Consider the following 6,108-nt stretch of genomic DNA (forward strand, 5'->3'; position numbering starts at 1 on the left):
TATAGATTGCATAGAACTGTTTGCACCAGGTATCAAAAACAGGTCAGGTGCAAACAGATTTGGTTTTATATCCTTCACAATAACTTTGTAAACAGCGTTTTACATAATATATGCACACGGTAATGATGTAACAAGCCTTAACGAAAATTACCATAAATGTATCAAGTGTTGCTGAACATAATCCTTGGAATTCTTTGGTGGACATCGGGTCACCCCAGCCTAGCTTGACCAAGCCTTGTTATGGCTTGACAGACCTGACCCGGGCTCACGTTCGCAAAAGACTACCAGACTCTTGTAAGGTTTGAGATGCGCCCAGGACTTATTGGGATGACAGTCCAAATAATCAATGGGTCAGGTTTGGTTGGACCTCCAGCCTGATTCTAACATCGTATGGAGATCATGCAACAACAGCCAATCTATGGATCAGATTCATTCTTATCTGTGATCAGACTTTGTGTGTTTGAGACAACATTTTCAGTACGTGTGTTGAACAAGTTCTCTCTTTCCCATCAAATTCGTAGAGTTCAAACCATCTACGGATCCAATATATACGAAAAGAGATACCAATCCAACACATCATCGGATTAGGGGTGCATATCAGATCCACGATAAAATCAGAATCCAACCAATTGTCAACTCTTTGATCAAAAGCAAGAAAATGGAACTGATAAAAATTTAATATTAGTAAACTAATAAAAAGGATAACCTACTAAAAAATTAAATTTGAAAATTGGTAGGGGTGCGCCAGGCCCATGTAGCAGTGCAACGCAAGGGCGACGCTCGAGGGACCCAGTAGCAAGCTACTGTGGGTGGCACCCTCCCCCAAAAGAAATTAATTTAATATCGTGTGGTCACATGGACCATATTAAACTGATAAGAACAGATACTACACTTGATCTTAGCCAAAAGGCCGAGAAAGGTATGAGTGTTTTTACCCCTCTCAACCCCATTTTGTACACCCTTCACCTCACTCACTTTGCTTTCCTCAGCGATATGGGACTAAAAACGAGGCTTCATTTTCTACCACCAAGCACTGACACCCACCCACCCATGGTTTTCCTCGCTTCGGAAACGATTGCTCATCATAAAAAACATGATGATGATATGTGCGTGTAAAACAAGCATCTATCAATATCATCAGGATCGCAGACAATTGCCAAGGAGACAAAAAAAATGATGTTGTACCAGTGACTATTGATGATGATGGCCTTGAACCAAGGCCCCATGGTGCGATTCACGATGATGACAACGGTGTGCTCATATTTCAGACGTCCCAAGATGGTGAGCCATCTCAACAGCGGTCCCAAGATAGTGAGCAACTTGACCCAACGTCTCAAATAGGCGAGCAACTTGCTATACAACAAGACCAAGTCGAGCATTATTTTCATCTTGTTAATTTAACACATCCTGTGTTAAGTCCAAGGCACCAACATAGTCACATATAAAAATCGAACAAGAACAAAATAAATTTGGTTATTTTTATATTTCATAATTTTTCAATAAAAGAGTTAAATTTTTGTTAAAATCTAACAATAATGGTTACCAATTTAGAGAAAGTACATGAAAAGTAAGTGAAAGCGTGAGAGAAAATACATGAAAAACATGAAAAAAAAAAACATGAGAAAAACATATAAGAAACAAATACCATGTGTGTGAGAAGCATAGAAGAAATAAGAGAGAATCAAGATTCCCATGAAGTTTTGGAAGTGAGGACTATCAGGCTTTCGAAGCCTGAGAGGTGCACTTTCCACCTACCTAAGAAGCTTCTGGTAACTCTTATGAATTTGCCAAAAAAAAAAAAGAGTTAAAGTTTTCATTAGGGGTTTAAAACCTAGCAAATTATCACTTTAAGATCAAAACCTAGAGATCTAAGGGATTTGAACACACTTTTAGTGCTTGAAGAACCCCATCCCCATTAAGGATACAATTGACAACTCCAGGCTCAGATTAACCTTTTTTCTGTAACATATCCATAGGAAAAAATGTTACTAGTTTTATCCAGTCAGCTATATTTCATGATGGTAGTATTGAAACAAAATATTTTTTTGTTGATACATGTGATTCGTTGGACATAGACCCAAAATTTTCCTTCCTAAGTTTTCTCCTTTGATCCCTTAACCATTTTTTCTCACTCATGGTGGTATCAAGATACTTATATGTTTTTTCAGGAAAATGGATACTTCTATAAAAGATTTTCAGTTCAATAATTTTTTTTTTACTCAAGCTACGTGAAGCATGCAACCAACCTAGTCTAAACTATAATGTTGGCAATCTTTTGGAAATATTACAATTTTATCTCAATATCTTCAAAACCCTACACAATCCCGAAAAGAAATAATACTATTTTTAAAATATCAATATTTTTTGAAAAAATTATGTTTTATTGTCATGATACTGTACATTATTAACATTATATATATATATATATATATATAATGTTTATTCTATGTTGTATTTACATATATATATTCTTGAATTTGAAATATACTGGTATTTTTTTGTAAAACAAGTTTACTAAGATATTGAAAGTTATTCCTTGATGAGAAAATCCGTAGCCATGATTTGTGACTATGATCTCTTGGTTGACATCAGATAAAATTGGAACGTTTTGTGACTATGATCTGAACTAATTTAGTCTTACATGTAAAAGAAAAATAACACCTTCAACCTATTGTGAGTTAAGAAAATAAAATGATTTAATGGGTGTTTTCTGCCATGTGAAAATATAAAAAATCCAATATTTTTTGTTTGGCTCATTCCAACACGATTTTGCAATTGGCAGCATGTTAAAATAAGAACTTGTTGATGCTCGTTTGGTAGGAGCAACTTGTGAACATGACCAAGCCGAAGGAATGTCAAGAGTTTGAAGCCTATGGGTGCACGTTCCTTTTGTACTCCTTGTTGGGCAAGGAGGATTTGGAGTTTTCGAATCAATGAGCTTGTAACCAATGGGCAGGAGAGTTGGTGCCATGTGTTGAGAGGTTTCAAGTTCGAATTCTAATGGTATATGATTGTATAACTGGCAGGGGTATACCTAACTCCAGCTTTCTCTGTCAAAAGAAAAGAAAAAGCTTAAAATTATGATTTTTTTTTGGAGAAAATATTGACTGCTCTCTAGGGCACGGTACCCTCTAGCTGAATTTCATAGGTGTGAGCTTTATCTGGCCCATTTAACTCTGGGACAGTGTTCACGATTCACGTGATTTATTTTTTAGGAAATGCACTTTATTGTGTGATTTGATGTAAAAACATAGTTTTCTTAATAACAAATTTGTGATGCATTATATACTGTTGAAATTTGTAGCCCTTAAAAAATCATCTTCTACAACATGGTCTGTAAAATATGTTTCTAACTAAACGAATAATATTAGATCATATAGATCATCATGTTGTTAGGGCTTGATGTACACAAAAATCAAGAAAACGTGAAAGAAACGGGTGGCTTATTGATGTAAATCCATCGTTGGATTTAAGAAGAAGCTACCCAACTATGATTATCTCTACTAATTACCTAAGAAAGGCATGAAATGGAGGGAAAATGCAGGAAATAAAGAGGAAAACAGGAAACTAAAGGAAAAGAGAATAATTGATTTATCTCATTCAATTGTTCATCTATAGAGATCCCTCATCTATAAATAGATGAGATTTCACCTAAATCTAATTAAAGCAAATTACTCAATTTGATAAACTACTAAAAATATAAGATTTATCCTAAAGATATGGATCCAATATAGTGATCCAAACACAATAACCAAAATAAAAATTAATCCAAATTAATCCTTATGCACTCGGGTCTTCTGCTCCGCTCTTGCATCATTCTCCTCGGGTTGGAGAAGACTTGCCGGTTCGTTCAGACTCTATGGCCAAACTTTTAAGAAAAGTCATTTTTTATGGTTTGCACCAAAAAAATCTGCTTAATAGATATATCACGTCTTAGTTGTATAGGTCAAACAAGTTCTCTCATGATCGGAGCCCAATGATTGAATCGCTACTTCCATTCGACCGGTAAGATCCTCTAGGAAAAGTAAATTTGCTTCTTTCTATGCTAATTCAATGGTGACTGAAGATGGAATCGCATCTGAACCGTTGACCTATGCCCTGACTGACCATTGGTCATATACTTTAGGGGCCTCTGGTGTCGGTACCCTGTGGCAATTGGTTAAATAGGATTACTTAGGTTGTTCTCTTGCTCTTTGAGTTAATCAAGGAATAAGGCAGCAAAGCAATTGTTAAAGAAAGAATACAACTGAGGGAGCAAAGCAAACGAGCGGTACAAATTTAACTTTGTAGCGAACCATTGCCTAAGTGAGAGAGGTTGGGTCCAGACTCTCTCACGTTAGTGCATATACACAATGTATTTCATGTATCTATGTTAAGAAAATATGTCCATGACCCGTCACACATTATCCGATATGAGGATACAAATATTTGAGAATATCTGTCTATGCAAGAAAGACCAATAAAAAACATGGATTAAAGAGATCATGTACTTAGAACGAAGACCATTTTTCTTATCAAAGTAAGATGACAACATCATGGGATCAAGAATTGTACATGAGAACCTGAATCAAGTATAGAGAGAAATACCCCAAGTTGTTCTAGTAAGACCTAGAATCAGAATTTTGCGGCCGAAATTCTTTTAAGAGGAGGTAGATTGTAATAACCGCACTTTTTATACCCTTTTTATGATAAAATAAATAAAGAAATGCTTCTTAGTTAAATTTTATAAACCATGTTCCGTACAAGGAACAAAAGGGTTAAGGAAAAAATTGAAATTTTAAATATCTATTTTTTAAGTTTTGAAATTGTGGTTGTATTTGTATCAAAAAATCGAGAAAGGTGATCTTTATTTTGTTAAAAAACATAGTTGAAATGGATTTAGGACTTGTCTGGCAAAGTTCAGGGGTAAAATGATCATTTTGAGAAGTTTAGGGTCATTTTTTACCTAAGGATCATAATGGTCTAGTTCAGTGTTGACCGACTTAGGGGCATACATGTCATTACATTTGACTTAGGGACATGTTAAAAAATCTTTATTTTTGTTAGGAAGTAACTAAACTAAATAAACTAGTTGAGACTTAGTTACCTTAACTAGAGTGAGATCTAGTTAAAGTAACTAAGTATCCTAACTATATTTAGTACAGTTTGGATCTGGATGGGGTCACATGAGACCTAACCCAAACCCAAAACCCACCATTCATAAGCCATAACATGGACTTAAAGTGTTTGACTTTAACACTTGGTGAATAAGACTTACCAAGATTTCAACACTTGTCATCTCACTCCTCTACTCTCCCCGTCTATAAGTACTACCCATCCCCTTTATTTTCCCTCACTAAGCCCATACAAGCTCTCTCACTCTCCTTCTCTAGTCCTCTCTCACTTTCTCTTAAAATATCTCACTCCCTCTCTTGTTGTTTCTCTTAGCCACTAATTTTAGCCACCTCTAGTGGCTGCCATTTCTACCAACCACCACATCCAAGTGGTTGTCATTACCCTTTCTACCTTCTTGCACAACAATCTCAGTGCACAAACCCAAGTGTTAGCAGGAGCTTTAAGGAAACCGCAAGCAATCACCCTCATTTACGCTTATTCAAGGTAGATTTTTATAATGAATGCTCATAAAATTGCATGTTATTTTACAAACTGAGTTTCTAAATTTTCATTTATGCAAAATAGTTAGACTTTGCCTTGCTTGGAGGTCGACTCATGCACTGAGTTGACTCCCTGCTTGCAACAAGGGTCGACCCCTGCTTCTTTCTTTCTTTATCACCTATAGGGATAAGTCGACTCCCCTAGTTTTTGTTAGCTTCTAGCAAGGTCGGTCCTTACTCTGCAAAGAGTCGACCCTTGCATTCCCTCCTGGTTTTGACAGGGTTAACCCATGCTCTACAGGAGTCAAACCTTGAAATTATGGCAAGGGTCAACCCTTGCAGTTGTGACATCTGGAGGGTCAACTTTCACCACAACAAAGCAGTAGATTAGCGACAACCATATTCCGTTGCTAACAGGCTTAGCGACGACGAGGCGACGGTATGCTTACGTCACGAATTTTTCGACGCTAACTGACGACGGAATAAATCCGTCACCAGGTTCGTCGCTAATTGC

General features: G+C 36.4%; 1 non-coding gene across 1 annotated transcript; it reads right to left on the bottom strand.

Moving 5' to 3' along the window:
• Positions 1 to 734: 734 nt before the first annotated feature.
• On the bottom strand, positions 735 to 923 carry LOC149832922 (U2 spliceosomal RNA). Its single transcript, XR_016433508.1, has one exon. It is a non-coding gene; the product is annotated as a U2 spliceosomal RNA (small nuclear RNA).
• Between the last annotated feature and the right edge of the window lie 5,185 nt (positions 924 to 6,108).

This window comes from Nuphar pumila, chromosome 7, assembly GCF_984573655.1.
Source record: "Nuphar pumila chromosome 7, dmNupPumi1.hap1.1, whole genome shotgun sequence".
Lineage (NCBI taxonomy): Eukaryota > Viridiplantae > Streptophyta > Magnoliopsida > Nymphaeales > Nymphaeaceae > Nuphar > Nuphar pumila.